Source organism: Doryrhamphus excisus, linkage group LG6 (assembly GCF_037039965.1).
Source record: "Doryrhamphus excisus strain RoL-2023G ecotype Guam linkage group LG6, RoL_Dexc_Guam_v1.1, whole genome shotgun sequence".
NCBI classification, from domain to species: domain Eukaryota; kingdom Metazoa; phylum Chordata; class Actinopteri; order Syngnathiformes; family Syngnathidae; genus Doryrhamphus; species Doryrhamphus excisus.
In genome coordinates this window covers 5,114,489-5,131,509 of record NC_136362.1, presented here as the reverse complement: position 1 = coordinate 5,131,509, position 17,021 = coordinate 5,114,489, and the positions used below count along the sequence as shown (strand labels likewise).

At 41.0% G+C, this 17,021-nt stretch overlaps 2 long non-coding RNA genes across 4 annotated transcripts; both read right to left on the bottom strand.

The window, feature by feature from the left end:
* Window positions 1-14: 14 nt before the first annotated feature.
* LOC144898554 (uncharacterized) lies at window positions 15-4,470 on the bottom strand. Of its 2 annotated transcripts, XR_013627446.1 has the most exons (6): window positions 3,736-4,470; window positions 3,436-3,642; window positions 3,247-3,359; window positions 2,997-3,074; window positions 2,488-2,515; window positions 15-1,795 (listed from the first exon to the last, which is right to left on the bottom strand). It is a non-coding gene; the product is annotated as an uncharacterized LOC144898554 (long non-coding RNA). The 2 variants fall into 2 exon arrangements; XR_013627445.1 differs by having other exon boundaries at window positions 15-2,515.
* Window positions 4,471-13,181: 8,711 nt separating this feature from the next.
* LOC144898553 (uncharacterized) lies at window positions 13,182-15,349 on the bottom strand. Of its 2 annotated transcripts, XR_013627444.1 has the most exons (5): window positions 15,283-15,349; window positions 15,105-15,201; window positions 13,553-13,623; window positions 13,387-13,492; window positions 13,182-13,305 (listed from the first exon to the last, which is right to left on the bottom strand). It is a non-coding gene; the product is annotated as an uncharacterized LOC144898553 (long non-coding RNA). The 2 variants fall into 2 exon arrangements; XR_013627443.1 differs by lacking the exon at window positions 15,283-15,349 and having other exon boundaries at window positions 15,105-15,270.
* Between the last annotated feature and the right edge of the window lie 1,672 nt (window positions 15,350-17,021).

Below are 17,021 nucleotides of genomic sequence, written 5' to 3'. Positions count from 1 at the left end.
ACATAGGCCCTTTGCTGTTGGGAGTCAGAGAATTTGCTTGACGACGCCCCACTACTTACGCCACCAAGGGAGTCACCTGCGGAAAAAGAAGGCCAATGGGAAGATATACTGGCGGACATCAGCTTCGACAGTTCTATGTCCGGCTCAATCAGCGGGAGCCAAAAGCAACTGGTCCAGCGTCATCGGCACACCAACTTGCCGTTCGGAAGAGATTCGTCATCCTGGGAGATTCCAATCTGTCCCAGTTCCCACCAAATGACTTCCCAGACCTGCAGGTGGACAGCTTTTTCCGGGGGACACCTTCAGGAATGCCAAAGACCTTCTTGCCAAGGCAATCGTTCCCACAAAGGTGGAAAAACTGGTGTTGTCCTTCGGGATCAACAGAAGAACCCGGAAGCACAAACACCCCACCTTTGCTAACTTGTGACTCTATTGTCAGGAGAAGACAGCATGAACACTTCAGTTCATCCTAACCCCTGACTCCAACCCCGGACCCTAACCCTAACCCTGGTTGTCAACGGGGGATCATCACTTGTGGTTAATACAAAGTCACAAGTCATTGGCTACTTAAAGCCAGCGGCCCTTGTTTTTAAAAGTCAGTCCGTGGTCCCTGCTGCCATTCTACTTGGTGAATAGCCCCATCTAGTGGTCACTTTACTGTACTGCTGTTTCTACTTGCTATGTAAAGCCAACTAGTGGTCACTTTATAGTACTGCTATTCTACTCTACTCTGTTAATAGCACCATCTAGTGGTCACTTTAATGTACCGCTGCTACTCTACTCGGTAAATATCACCATCTAGTGGTCAATTTAATGTACTGCTATTCCTACTTGCTATGCACTGCCAACTAGGGGTCACTGTAATCTACTGCTGTTTCTACTTGGTATGTACCGCCAACTCGTGGTCATCATGCACGTCACATGGCCTACTACAATTTGAGCTTGCAAGTGCAGTAATATCAGAACTGAAAATGACAGATGAGCACAAACTGACAACATGTACATTGTGCAAATGTGGCAAACTAATACATGACTCACGTGGCAAAGAACACTTTCTGGCAGTGTGATCTGGACAATTCTAAATGGGACAGGAAGACAATGGTTGAGAGAAGTTAACAAGGGGCACTTTCTATAATTGTTTTTGCACAGGTAAATGCTTTGTGGTCAACATTCACCCACCAACTGTAAAATACAATTTCAGGTCAAATTCACAATTTCAGCACAAACTATATACTAGCTATGACTGTCCGGCCAGCCTAGATGTTGAACAATGGGTGACTTTTTCTCTCCTAAGACTCCTAACTCTCTTCTAAGTTATGACATATGCACTCACACACATCAACTGATGAGATGATAATTAAACTCATTGAATCCCTGAAAGCAACACATCAAGCTGTTGAGTAACACTATCAAAAACAAGACCAAAAAAAAACGTCCCTTCTTAAATGACTGGGGTCAATATCTGGCCCCATAGTACTACTGCACCTTTGTTTATTTAACTAACTATAAACGTTAGCTAAACCATTTGTTTGCTAGAAGGTTAGCCAAAACACTTGTTAGCCAGAACATTAGCACAGTTCAAATAGGCACTTTTGCAAATTTACCATTGGCTTAGCTCACAATACGTCTGTGGTAATGTTGGTTTAATACGAGAATATTACATGATAGAGATAAAGACATGCTACTCACCAGTGACGAAAGCGCACTGCTGCTGCGACTGCGGACTGCTGCCGTCGGCGGGGTTTGGAAGAAATTCAAAATAAAAGCGCGCGCGCCAAGTGACTGTTACGTGCATCTAAAAATGTACAATAACGTCATACCATTTGTCAACAACATTCCTGCACATGAGGAGCAAATTGCCAGCACATGTCAACAACAACAAAATATAATCATTCACAAAAACAGGACTGGGGCTGCTCTTGGATCAGCTCACCTTGTACAGTATCTACAGTTAATGTCTATAGATACCGTGTTATTAGGAAAATATAGCTAGCCGAAAGCATGTTGATTGTGAGTATGCTCAAAGACAATGTCACTAGAAAAGTCTGATGCAAGACTCCCCTGGTGCACTCTACTTTTATGGCGTTCAATGAAGAGTATACATTTGTGCTAACTCTAGCACCATGTGTTGTGTCTATTTAAAAGTTAAATGATCTGGTTAGATAATTATTTTATATACTATACCTCTGTCTCGTGCTTTTTTAAGTGTGATCTTATGTGACTGAGGAGTACAGACTGAAAATGGTTGCTCAGATGTGCATAAGGGACACTAAAAAGTCACAAGTTCCTGATTTTCCCTTGCACCGCTGTTTTGTTTTTGAGTATGATATCTTGACAGGTGACTACTCAGCGCACCAAGTGTCTGAAATGTGCACATGCAATCATCATGGAGGCATGGGAGTGGGCTCATTTTTGAAAAGTGGTTGTGCTGCAATCTAGTGTTTAAATAGATGTTCTAGTGGTAAAAAAAAGCTGAACAGAACTTACAGTGCCAAGTCACGTTCGTTGCAGCAACCTGAAAACACACACAAAATATTATTTGACAGGGCACCACTTTTGAAGTTTAAACCTCTGTCAGAGCTAGCAAAGTACAACAGAACACGCCGACATTGCTTCAAACAATATGTGTTAGCCTGTTAAACTATTCAATCTGAAACATTTTACACACACACACACACACACACCCTGAATGTTGAACCTGAATTTGCCAACAAATAGTTTAACGTCTGTCACGATCGGGTTTCACCCCCTCGTGACAGCTCTTAGTTTTCCTCAGTTCCTTGTTCATGCCCTTGTTTTGTATTTCCTTCCTGTGTTGCTCTGTTGTGTTTTCAGTTGATGTCCATTATCTCCCGCACCCGTTTCTCATTATTTGTGATGCCTATTTGGTTCAGGTGCGCGCTCCTTTCTTTGTTGGGTCATTGATGTTGTTTTCTCTGTTGAACATGCTAGTGCGTTCGTCTGCTGCATAGTATCAACAATAAATGCCTTTTTACCTGCTATTGGGTCCTCATCTCTGCATCCTGGGGTCGTGCCGTAAAGCTCCCAAGCCGGAACGTGACAACCTCTCTGTGCTAACCACAAAAAAGAAAAATAATTATCTAACCAGATCATTTAACTTTGAGACAGACACAACATGTGGTGCTAAAGTTAGCTTTCTGCTGCAGAGAATAACTTTTAGCTACACAAACACAACACATGGTGCTTGAGTTAGCTTTCTGCTTGTTTAAAGCATCGGCAGCTTACCGGAGCAAAGGTAGCTTAACACACAGCCAGTGCAATCCTAGCCTCAAGAGGCTGACACTGCACTTCCTGCAAGCCCTCCAAAATGCACGCCAGGTCCTCAACAACCAACCCCGCTGCAAATTAAAACAACCATGGCTGCGGTCACATGATGCACCGTCACCGGTACACGCCCAGTAATTTTATGCCTACCTTTCACATACGCTGCTGATGGCACGACAGACCAGAGCACGCCACCGGAGCGCGCCAACACAGCCTCGACAGGTGAACAGCAAGGAACAATGAGCGCCCCGGTGACGCCAAGACCCATCAATAACCCTGGCACCGCCTCGCAATCGAGCCCCAACAGCTGATGCCAATTCAGGTGGAAGTGCAACAACGCTCAACCTACCAAAAATGCTGCACATGTAATTCATGTGGCAGCAAGAATATCTGTATTCATTAGTACAGTCCAAAAAAGGAAAAGCAAGGCGATGGGGGCAGAAGGCATACCATGGAGCAGTCCAGAGACAAAAAAACTCCCAAAAACAGCTGGAGGAGGTCGCGGTCCACTGCGCAGTACACTGAAAAAAAATTTGGAGTGCCATTTACTTGAGAAAAGCTAGGTAACAATTTGCACGCACAATTCCCAAGCAACTTTTCCTTGGGAAATATTCTGGTCAAATTTACTTTTTTTGAATGAAAAAGGTACTCTTTGCTAGTAAATTTGACCCCAAACTACCTTTGAATCTACTTCAAAATCCATATAAATGTACTCGCTTTTCAGGGTTGTTTAACTAGTTTTCCCTGACTTTATTTGGAGCAATTTATAAGTAATATTTACATGATTTAAGCTACCACCTACACCACTTTTCTAATATGATTGTGTAGTATTTTTTTAAGATGGCCTTCTTTGAATGAAATGATCTTAACACATCTTCTACAAAACATTATTTCAAACCAGAACAGCTTCACTGCATTTGCAGTAAAGCTGTATTTACTTCCAGATGACGGTGCACAAAAACACAACACAGCCACAGGTTGAGGCACCTGTGAAATGAATTCAACATTTCATAACTAAACCAAAGACCTGGGATTTATTCCCTTAATTGGGAATCGTATTATTAGAATGATTATTTTTTGACTTCCACTTTCCTCATGCAGGTATGGACTTCCCACACTAGTGTGCCAGTCGCCTCCTTCTGGACGTTTGGTGTCTACAATACAGTGCATCCGGAAAGTATTCACAGCGCTTCACTTTTTCTACATTTTGTCATGTTACAGCCTCATTCCAAACTGAATTAAATTCATCTCTTACCTCAAAATTCTACACAAAATACTCCATTATGACAATGTGAAAAAAGGTTTTTTTGACATGTTTTGAATGTATTAAAAATAGAAAACAAAAAAATCACATTTACATAAGTATTCACAGATCTTTCTACAGCTCAATTGGAGTCCACCTGCAGTAAATTCAGTTGATTGGACATGATTCGGAAATATAATAACTGTCTATATAAGGTCCCACAGTTGACTGTGCATGTCAGAGCACAAACGCCAAGCATGAAGTCAAAAGAACTGTCTGTAGACCTGCGAGACAGGATTGTCTTGAGGCACAAATCTGGGGAAGGATACAGAAACATTTCTGCTGCTTTGAAGGTCCCAATGAGCACAGTGGCCTCCATCCCTACAGTGAAGCATGGTGGTGGCAGCATCATGCTGTGGGGATGTTTTTCAGCAGCAGGAACTGGCAGACTAGTCAGGATAGAAGGAAAAATGAATGCAGCAATATATAGAGATATCCTGGATGAAAATATTGCTGCATTCATTTTTACTTCTATCCTGGCTAGTCGAATAATGGGGGCCACTGTGCTCATTGGGACCTTCAAAGCAGCAGAAATTTATCTGTATCCTTCCCCAGATTTGTGCCTCAAGACAATCCTGTCTCGCAGGTCTACAGACAGTTCTTTTGACTTCATGCTTGGCGTTTGTGCTCCGACATGCACAGTCAACTGTGGGACCTTATATAGACAGTTATTATATTTCCAAATCATGTCCAATCAACTGAATTTACTGCAGGTGGACTCCAATTAAGCTGTAGAAAGATCTCAAGGATGATCAGTGGAAAAAAGATGCACCTGAGCTCAATTTTGAGCTTCATGGCAAAGGCTGTGAATACTTATGTAAATGTGATTTTTTGTTTTTTATTTTTAATAAATTCAAAAAAGTAAAAAAAAAAAACCTTTTTCACATTGTCATAATGGAGTATTTTGAGGTAAGAGATTAAATTAATACAATTGGGAATGAGGCTGTAACTTGACAAAATGTGGAAAAAGTGAAGCGCTGTGAATACTTTCCGGATGCACTGTATGTGCCCTGGGATTGGCTGGCCACCGGTCCAGGGTGTACCCCGCCTCTCGCCCCAAATCAGGCTCCAGCATACCCCCACCCTAGTGAGGATAAGAGACATACAAAATGAATGAATAACTAAACCATGTTGGTGTCATTCAACAGCTGTACTGTAATCTTACCTTGTCTAAGCTGTTGGGACCAAATTCTTGAGCGTCAACATCCTTCAGTATTCTGTTAAATGGATGGAGAATGCTGCACATGTAATTCATGTGGCAGCCAGAATATCTGTATTCATTAGTGCAGTCCAAAAAAGGAAAAGCAAGGCGATGGGGGCAGAAGGCATACCATGGAGCAGTCCAGAGACAAAAGAACTCCCAAAAGCAGCTGGAGGAGGTCGCGGTCCACTGGGCAGTACACTGAAAAAAATTTGGAGTGCCATTTACTTGAGAAAAGCTAGGTAACAATTTGCACGCACAATTCCCAAGCAACTTTTCCTTGGGAAATACTCTGGTCAAATTTACTTTTTTTGAATGAAAAAGGTACTCTTTGCTAGTAAATTTGACCCCAAACTACCTTTGAATCTACTTCAAAATCCATATAAATGTACTCGCTTTTCAGGATTGTTTAACTAGTTTTCCCTGACTTTATTTGGAGCAAATTATAAGTAATATTTACATGATTTAAGCTACCACCTACACCACTTTTCTAATATGATTGTGTAGTATTTTTTTTAAGATGGCCTTCTTTGAATGAAATGATCTTAACACATCTTCTACAAAACATTATTTCAAACCAGAACAGCTTCACTGCATTTGTACTAAAGCTGTATTTACTTCCAGATGGCGGTGCACAAAAACGCAACACAGCCACAGGTTGAGGCACCTGTGAAATTAATTCAACATTTCATAACTAAACCAAAGACCTGGGATTTATTCCCTTAATTGGGAATCGTATTATTAGAATGATTATTTTTGACTTCCACTTTCCTCATGCAGGTATGGACTTCCCACACTAGTGTGCCAGTCGCCTCCTTCTGGACGTTTGGTGTCTACTATACACTCAGTTGGAGTCCACCTGCAGTAAATTCAGTTGATTGGACATGATTTGGAAATATAATAACTGTCTATATAAGGTCCCACAGTTGACTGTGCATGTCAGAGCACAAACGCCAAGCATGAAGTCAAAAGAACTGTCTGTAGACCAGCGAGACAGGATTGTCTTGAGGCACAAATCTGGGGAAGGATACAGAAACATTTCTGCTGCTTTGAAGGTCCCAATGAGCACAGTGGCCTCCATCCCTACAGTGAAGCATGATGGTGGCAGCATCATGCTGTGGGGATGTTTTTCAGCAGCAGGAACTGGCAGACTAGTCAGGATAGAAGGAAAAATGAATGCAACAATATATAGAGATATCCTGGATGAAAATATTGCTGCATTCATTTTTCCCTTCTATCCTGGCTAGTCGAATAATGGGGGCCACTGTGCTCATTGGGACCTTCAAAGCAGCAGAAATGTTTCTGCATCCTTCCCCAGATTTGTGCCTCAAGACAATCCTGTCTCGCAGGTCTACAGACAGTTCTTTTGACTTCATGCTTGGCGTTTGTGCTCTGACATGCACAGTCTTACTGCAGGTGGACTCCAATTGAGCTGTAGAAAGATCTCAAGGATGATCAGTGGAAAAAAGATGCACCTGAGCTCAATTTTGAGCTTCATGGCAAAGGCTGTGAATACTTATGTAAATGTGATTTTTTTGTTTTCTATTTTTAATAAATTCAAAAAAGTAAAAAAAAAACTTTTTCACATTGTCATAATGGAGTATTTTGTGTAGAATTTTGAGCTAAGAGATTAAATTAATACAATTGGGAATGAGGCTGTAACATGACAAAATGTGGAAAAAGTGAAGCGCTGTGAATACTTTCCGGATGTACTGTATGTGCCCTGGGATTGGCTGGCCACCGGTCCAGGGTGTACCCCGCCTCTCGCCCCAAATCAGGCTCCAGCATACCCCCACCCTAGTGAGGATAAGAGACATAGAAAATGAATGAATAACTAAACCATGTTGGTGTCATTCAACAGCTGTACTGTAATCTTACCTTGTCTAAGCTGTTGGGACCAAATTCTTGAGCGTCAACATCCTTCAGTATTCTGTTAAATGGATGGAGAATGCTGCACATGTAATTCATGTGGCAGCCAGAATATCTATTCATTAGTGCAGTCCAAAAAAGGAAAAGCAAGGCGATGGGGGCAGAAGGCATACCATGGAGCAGTCCAGAGACAAAAGAACTCCCAAAAGCAGCTGGAGGAGGTCGCGGTCCACTGGGCAGTACACTGAAAAAAATTTGGAGTGCCATTTACTTGAGAAAAGCTAGGTAACAATTTGCACGCACAATTCCCAAGCAACTTTTCCTTGGCAAACACTCTGGTCAAATTTACTTTTTTTGAATGAAAAAGGTACTCTTTGCTCGTAAATTTGACCCCAAACTACCTTTGAATCTACTTCAAAATCCATATAAATGTACTCGCTTTTCAGGATTGTTTAACTAGTTTTCCCTGACTTTATTTGGAGCAAATTATAAGTAATATTTACATGATTTAAGCTACCACCTACACCACTTTTCTAATATGATTGTGTAGTATTTTTTTTAAGATGGCCTTCTTTGAATGAAATGATCTTAACACATCTTCTACAAAACATTATTTCAAACCAGAACAGCTTCACTGCATTTGTACTAAAGCTGTATTTACTTCCAGATGGCGGTGCACAAAAACGCAACACAGCCACAGGTTGAGGCACCTGTGAAATTAATTCAACATTTCATAACTAAACCAAAGACCTGGGATTTATTCCCTTAATTGGGAATCGTATTATTAGAATGATTATTTTTGACTTCCACTTTCCTCATGCAGGTATGGACTTCCCACACTAGTGTGCCAGTCGCCTCCTTCTGGACGTTTGGTGTCTACTATACACTCAGTTGGAGTCCACCTGCAGTAAATTCAGTTGATTGGACATGATTTGGAAATATAATAACTGTCTATATAAGGTCCCACAGTTGACTGTGCATGTCAGAGCACAAACGCCAAGCATGAAGTCAAAAGAACTGTCTGTAGACCAGCGAGACAGGATTGTCTTGAGGCACAAATCTGGGGAAGGATACAGAAACATTTCTGCTGCTTTGAAGGTCCCAATGAGCACAGTGGCCTCCATCCCTACAGTGAAGCATGATGGTGGCAGCATCATGCTGTGGGGATGTTTTTCAGCAGCAGGAACTGGCAGACTAGTCAGGATAGAAGGAAAAATGAATGCAACAATATATAGAGATATCCTGGATGAAAATATTGCTGCATTCATTTTTCCCTTCTATCCTGGCTAGTCGAATAATGGGGGCCACTGTGCTCATTGGGACCTTCAAAGCAGCAGAAATGTTTCTGCATCCTTCCCCAGATTTGTGCCTCAAGACAATCCTGTCTCGCAGGTCTACAGACAGTTCTTTTGACTTCATGCTTGGCGTTTGTGCTCTGACATGCACAGTCTTACTGCAGGTGGACTCCAATTGAGCTGTAGAAAGATCTCAAGGATGATCAGTGGAAAAAAGATGCACCTGAGCTCAATTTTGAGCTTCATGGCAAAGGCTGTGAATACTTATGTAAATGTGATTTTTTTGTTTTCTATTTTTAATAAATTCAAAAAAGTAAAAAAAAAACTTTTTCACATTGTCATAATGGAGTATTTTGTGTAGAATTTTGAGCTAAGAGATTAAATTAATACAATTGGGAATGAGGCTGTAACATGACAAAATGTGGAAAAAGTGAAGCGCTGTGAATACTTTCCGGATGTACTGTATGTGCCCTGGGATTGGCTGGCCACCGGTCCAGGGTGTACCCCGCCTCTCGCCCCAAATCAGGCTCCAGCATACCCCCACCCTAGTGAGGATAAGAGACATAGAAAATGAATGAATAACTAAACCATGTTGGTGTCATTCAACAGCTGTACTGTAATCTTACCTTGTCTAAGCTGTTGGGACCAAATTCTTGAGCGTCAACATCCTTCAGTATTCTGTTAAATGGATGGAGAATGCTGCACATGTAATTCATGTGGCAGCCAGAATATCTATTCATTAGTGCAGTCCAAAAAAGGAAAAGCAAGGCGATGGGGGCAGAAGGCATACCATGGAGCAGTCCAGAGACAAAAGAACTCCCAAAAGCAGCTGGAGGAGGTCGCGGTCCACTGGGCAGTACACTGAAAAAAATTTGGAGTGCCATTTACTTGAGAAAAGCTAGGTAACAATTTGCACGCACAATTCCCAAGCAACTTTTCCTTGGCAAACACTCTGGTCAAATTTACTTTTTTTGAATGAAAAAGGTACTCTTTGCTCGTAAATTTGACCCCAAACTACCTTTGAATCTACTTCAAAATCCATACAAATGTACTCGCTTTTCAGGATTGTTTAACTAGTTTTCCCTGACTTTATTTGGAGCAAATTATAAGTAATATTTACATGATTTAAGCTACCACCTACACCACTTTTCTAATATGATTGTGTAGTATTTTTTTAAGATGGCCTTCTTTGAATGAAATGATCTTAACACATCTTCTACAAAACATTATTTCAAACCAGAACAGCTTCACTGCATTTGTACTAAAGCTGTATTTACTTCCAGATAGCGGTGCACAAAAACACAACACAGCCACAGGTTGAGGCACCTGTGAAATTAATTCAACATTTCATAACTAAACCAAAGACCTGGGATTTATTCCCTTAATTGGGAATCGTATTATTAGAATGATTATTTTTTGACTTCCACTTTCCTCATGCAGGTATGGACTTCCCACACTAGTGTGCCAGACGCCTCCTTCTGGACGTTTGGTGTCTACTATACACTCAATTGGAGTCCACCTGCAGTAAATTCAGTTGATTGGACATGATTTGGAAATATAATAACTGTCTATATAAGGTCCCACAGTTGACTGTGCATGTCAGAGCACAAACGCCAAGCATGAAGTCAAAAGAACTCTGTAGACCTGCGAGACAGGATTGTCTTGAGGCACAAATCTGGGGAAGGATACAGAAACATTTCTGCTGCTTTGAAGGTCCCAATGAGCACAGTGGCCCCCATTATTCGACTAGTCAGGATAGAAGGAAAAATGAATGCAGCAATATTTTCATCCAGGATATCTCTATATATTGTTGCATTCATTTTTCCTTCTATCCTGACTAGTCTGCCAGTTCCTGCTGCTGAAAAACATCCCCACAGCATGATGCTGCCACCACCATGCTTCACTGTAGGGATGGAGGCCACTGTGCTCATTGGGACCTTCAAAGCAGCAGAAATGTTTCTGTATCCTTCCCCAGATTTGTGCCTCAAGACAATCCTGTCTCGCAGGTCTACAGACAGTTCTTTTGACTTCATGCTTGGCGTTTGTGCTCTGACATGCACAGTCAACTGTGGGACCTTATATAGACAGTTATTATCTCAAGGATGATCAGTGGAAAAAAGATGCACCTGAGCTCAATTTTGAGCTTCATGGCAAAGGCTGTGAATACTTATGTAAATGTGATTTTTTGTTTTCTATTTTTAATAAATTCAAAAAAGTAAAAAAAAAAACCTTTTTCACATTGTCATAATGGAGTATTTTGAGCTAAGAGATTAAATTAATACAATTGGGAATGAGGCTGTAACATGACAAAATGTGGAAAAAGTGAAGCGCTGTGAATACTTTCCGGATGTACTGTATGTGCCCTGGGATTGGCTGGCCATCGGTCCAGGGTGTACCCCGCCTCTCGCCCCAAATCAGGCTCCAGCATACCCCCACCCTAGTGAGGATAAGAGACATAGAAAATGAATGAATAACTAAACCATGTTGGTGTCATTCAACAGCTGTACTGTAATCTTACCTTGTCTAAGCTGTTGGGACCAAATTCTTGAGCGTCAACATCCTTCAGTATTCTGTTAAATGGATGGAGAATGCTGCACATGTAATTCATGTGGCAGCCAGAATATCTGTATTCATTAGTGCAGTCCAAAAAAGGAAAAGCAAGGCGATGGGGGCAGAAGGCATACCATGGAGCAGTCCAGAGACAAAAGAACTCCCAAAAACAGCTGGAGGAGGTCGCGGTCCACTGGGCAGTACACTGAAAAAAAATTTGGAGTGCCATTTACTTGAGAAAAGCTAGGTAACAATTTGCACGCACAATTCCCAAGCAACTTTTCCTTGGGAAATACTCTGGTCAAATTTACTTTTTTTGAATGAAAAAGGTACTCTTTGCTAGTAAATTTGACCCCAAACTACCTTTGAATCTACTTCAAAATCCATATAAATGTACTCTCTTTTCAGGATTGTTTAACTAGTTTTCCCTGACTTTATTTGGAACAAATTATAAGTAATATTTACATGATTTAAGCTACCACCTACACCACTTTTCTAATATGATTGTGTAGTATTTTTTTTAAGATGGCCTTCTTTGAATGAAATGATCTTAACACATCTTCTACAAAACATTATTTCAAACCAGAACAGCTTCACTGCATTTGTACTAAAGCTGTATTTACTTCCAGATGGCGGTGCACAAAAACGCAACACAGCCACAGGTTGAGGCACCTGTGAAATTAATTCAACATTTCATAACTAAACCAAAGACCTGGGATTTATTCCCTTAATTGGGAATCGTATTATTAGAATGATTATTTTTGACTTCCACTTTCCTCATGCAGGTATGGACTTCCCACACTAGTGTGCCAGTCGCCTCCTTCTGGACGTTTGGTGTCTACTATACACTCAGTTGGAGTCCACCTGCAGTAAATTCAGTTGATTGGACATGATTTGGAAATATAATAACTGTCTATATAAGGTCCCACAGTTGACTGTGCATGTCAGAGCACAAACGCCAAGCATGAAGTCAAAAGAACTGTCTGTAGACCAGCGAGACAGGATTGTCTTGAGGCACAAATCTGGGGAAGGATACAGAAACACTTCTGCTGCTTTGAAGGTCCCAATGAGCACAGTGGCCTCCATCCCTACAGTGAAGCATGATGGTGGCAGCATCATGCTGTGGGGATGTTTTTCAGCAGCAGGAACTGGCAGACTAGTCAGGATAGAAGGAAAAATGAATGCAACAATATATAGAGATATCCTGGATGAAAATATTGCTGCATTCATTTTTCCCTTCTATCCTGGCTAGTCGAATAATGGGGGCCACTGTGCTCATTGGGACCTTCAAAGCAGCAGAAATGTTTCTGTATCCTTCCCCAGATTTGTGCCTCAAGACAATCCTGTCTCGCAGGTCTACAGACAGTTCTTTTGACTTCATGCTTGGCGTTTGTGCTCTGACATGCACAGTCTTACTGCAGGTGGACTCCAATTGAGCTGTAGAAAGATCTCAAGGATGATCAGTGGAAAAAAGATGCACCTGAGCTCAATTTTGAGCTTCATGGCAAAGGCTGTGAATACTTATGTAAATGTGATTTTTTTGTTTTCTATTTTTAATAAATTCAAAAAAGTAAAAAAAAAACTTTTTCACATTGTCATAATGGAGTATTTTGTGTAGAATTTTGAGCTAAGAGATTAAATTAATACAATTGGGAATGAGGCTGTAACATGACAAAATGTGGAAAAAGTGAAGCGCTGTGAATACTTTCCGGATGTACTGTATGTGCCCTGGGATTGGCTGGCCACCGGTCCAGGGTGTACCCCGCCTCTCGCCCCAAATCAGGCTCCAGCATACCCCCACCCTAGTGAGGATAAGAGACATAGAAAATGAATGAATAACTAAACCATGTTGGTGTCATTCAACAGCTGTACTGTAATCTTACCTTGTCTAAGCTGTTGGGACCAAATTCTTGAGCGTCAACATCCTTCAGTATTCTGTTAAATGGATGGAGAATGCTGCACATGTAATTCATGTGGCAGCCAGAATATCTGTATTCATTAGTGCAGTCCAAAAAAGGAAAAGCAAGGCGATGGGGGCAGAAGGCATACCATGGAGCAGTCCAGAGACAAAAGAACTCCCAAAAACAGCTGGAGGAGGTCGCGGTCCACTGGGCAGTACACTGAAAAAAAATTTGGAGTGCCATTTACTTGAGAAAAGCTAGGTAACAATTTGCACGCACAATTCCCAAGCAACTTTTCCTTGGGAAATACTCTGGTCAAATTTACTTTTTTTGAATGAAAAAGGTACTCTTTGCTAGTAAATTTGACCCCAAACTACCTTTGAATCTACTTCAAAATCCATATAAATGTACTCGCTTTTCAGGATTGTTTAACTAGTTTTCCCTGACTTTATTTGGAGCAAATTATAAGTAATATTTACATGATTTAAGCTACCACCTACACCACTTTTCTAATATGATTGTGTAGTATTTTTTTAAGATGGCCTTCTTTGAATGAAATGATCTTAACACATCTTCTACAAAACATTATTTCAAACCAGAACAGCTTCACTGCATTTGTACTAAAGCTGTATTTCCTTCCAGATGACGGTGCACAAAAACACAACACAGCCACAGGTTGAGGCACCTGTGAAATGAATTCAACATTTCATAACTAAACCAAAGACCTGGGATTTATTCCCTTAATTGGGAATCGTATTATTAGAATGATTATTTTTTGACTTCCACTTTCCTCATGCAGGTATGGACTTCCCACACTAGTGTGCCAGTCGCCTCCTTCTGGACGTTTGGTGTCTACTATACACTCAATTGGAGTCCACCTGCAGTAAATTCAGTTGACTGGACATGATTTGGAAATACAATAACTGTCTATATAAGGTCCCACAGTTGACTGCATGTCAGAGCACAAACGCCAAGCATGAAGTCAAAAGAACTGTCTGTAGACCTGCGAGACAGGATTGTCTTGAGGCACAAATCTGGGGAAGGATACAGAAACACTTCTGCTGCTTTGAAGGTCCCAATGAGCACAGTGGCCCCCATTATTCGACTAGTCAGGATAGAAGGAAAAATGAATGCAGCAATATTTTCATCCAGGATATCTCTATATATTGTTGCATTCATTTTTCCTTCTATCCTGACTAGTCTGCCAGTTCCTGCTGCTGAAAAACATCCCCACAGCATGATGCTGCCACCACCATGCTTCACTGTAGGGATGGAGGCCACTGTGCTCATTGGGACCTTCAAAGCAGCAGAAATGTTTCTGTATCCTTCCCCAGATTTGTGCCTCAAGACAATCCTGTCTCGCAGGTCTACAGACAGTTCTTTTGACTTCATGCTTGGCGTTTGTGCTCTGACATGCACAGTCAACTGTGGGACCTTATATAGACAGTTATTATGTCAAGGATGATCAGTGGAAAAAAGATGCACCTGAGCTCAATTTTGAGCTTCATGGCAAAGGCTGTGAATACTTATGTAAATGTGATTTTTTTGTTTTCTATTTTTAATAAATTCAAAAACGTAAAAAAAAAAACCTTTTTCACATTGTCATAATGGAGTATTTTGAGCTAAGAGATTAAATTAATACAATTGGGAATGAGGCTGTAACATGACAAAATGTGGAAAAAGTGAAGCGCTGTGAATACTTTCCGGATGCACTGTATGTGCCCTGGGATTGGCTGGCCACCGGTCCAGGGTGTACCCCGCCTCTCGCCCCAAATCAGGCTCCAGCATACCCCCACCCTAGTGAGGATAAGAGACATAGAAAATGAATGAATAACTAAACCATGTTGGTGTCATTCAACAGCTGTACTGTAATCTTACCTTGTCTAAGCTGTTGGGACCAAATTCTTGAGCGTCAACATCCTTCAGTATTCTGTTAAATGGATGGAGAATGCTGCACATGTAATTCATGTGGCAGCCAGAATATCTGTATTCATTAGTGCAGTCCAAAAAAGGAAAAGCAAGGCGATGGGGGCAGAAGGCATACCATGGAGCAGTCCAGAGACAAAAGAACTCCCAAAAACAGCTGGAGGAGGTCGCGGTCCACTGGGCAGTACACTGAAAAAAATTTGGAGTGCCATTTACTTGAGAAAAGTTAGGTAACAATTTGCACGCACAATTCCCAAGCAACTTTTCCTTGGGAAATACTCTGGTCAAATTTACTTTTTTTGAATGAAAAAGGTACTCTTTGCTAGTAAATTTGACCCCAAACTACCTTTGAATCTACTTCAAAATCCATATAAATGTACTCGCTTTTCAGGATTGTTTAACTAGTTTTCCCTGACTTTATTTGGAGCAAATTATAAGTAATATTTACATGATTTAAGCTACCACCTACACCACTTTTCTAATATGATTGTGTAGTATTTTTTTAAGATGGCCTTCTTTGAATGAAATGATCTTAACACATCTTCTACAAAACATTATTTCAAACCAGAACAGCTTCACTGCATTTGTACTAAAGCTGTATTTACCTCCAGATGGCGGTGCACAAAAACACAACACAGCCACAGGTTGAGGCACCTGTGAAATTAATTCAACATTTCATAACTAAACCAAAGACCTGGGATTTATTCCCTTAATTGGGAATCGTATTATTAGAATGATTATTTTTGACTTCCACTTTCCTCATGCAGGTATGGACTTCCCACACTAGTGTGCCAGTCGCCTCCTTCTGGACGTTTGGTGTCTACTATACACTCAATTGGAGTCCACCTGCAGTAAATTCAGTTGATTGGACATGATTTGGAAATATAATAACTGTCTATATAAGGTCCCACAGTTGACTGTGCATGTCAGAGCACAAACGCCAAGCATGAAGTCAAAAGAACTGTCTGTAGACCTGCGAGACAGGATTGTCTTGAGGCACAAATCTGGGGAAGGATACAGAAACATTTCTGCTGCTTTGAAGGTCCCAATGAGCACAGTGGCCCCCATTATTCGACTAGCCAGGATAGAAGGAAAAATGAATGCAGTAATATTTTCATCCAGGATATCTCTATATATTGCTGCATTCATTTTTCCTTCTATCCTGACTAGTCTGCCAGTTCCTGCTGCTGAAAAGCATCCCCACAGCATGATGCTGCCACCACCATGCTTCACTGTAGGGATGGAGGCCACTGTGCTCATTGGGACCTTCAAAGCAGCAGAAATGTTTCTGTATCCTTCCCCAGATTTGTGCCTCAAGACAATCCTGTCCCGCAGGTCTACAGACAGTTCTTTTGACTTCATGCTTGGCGTTTGTGCTCTGACATGCACAGTCAACTGTGGGACCTTATATAGACAGTTATTATATTTCCAAATCATGTCCAATCAACTGAATTTACTGCAGGTAGACTCCAATTGAGCTGTAGAAAGATCTCAAGGGTGATCAGTGTAAAAAAGATGCACCTGAGCTCAATTTTGAGCTTCATGGCAAAGGCTGTGAATACTTATGTAAATGTGATTTTTTTGTTTTCTATTTTTAATAAATTCAAAAAAGTAAAAAAAAAAACTTTTTCACATTGTCATGATGGAGTATTTTGTGTAGAATTTTGAGCTAAGAGATTAAATTAATACAA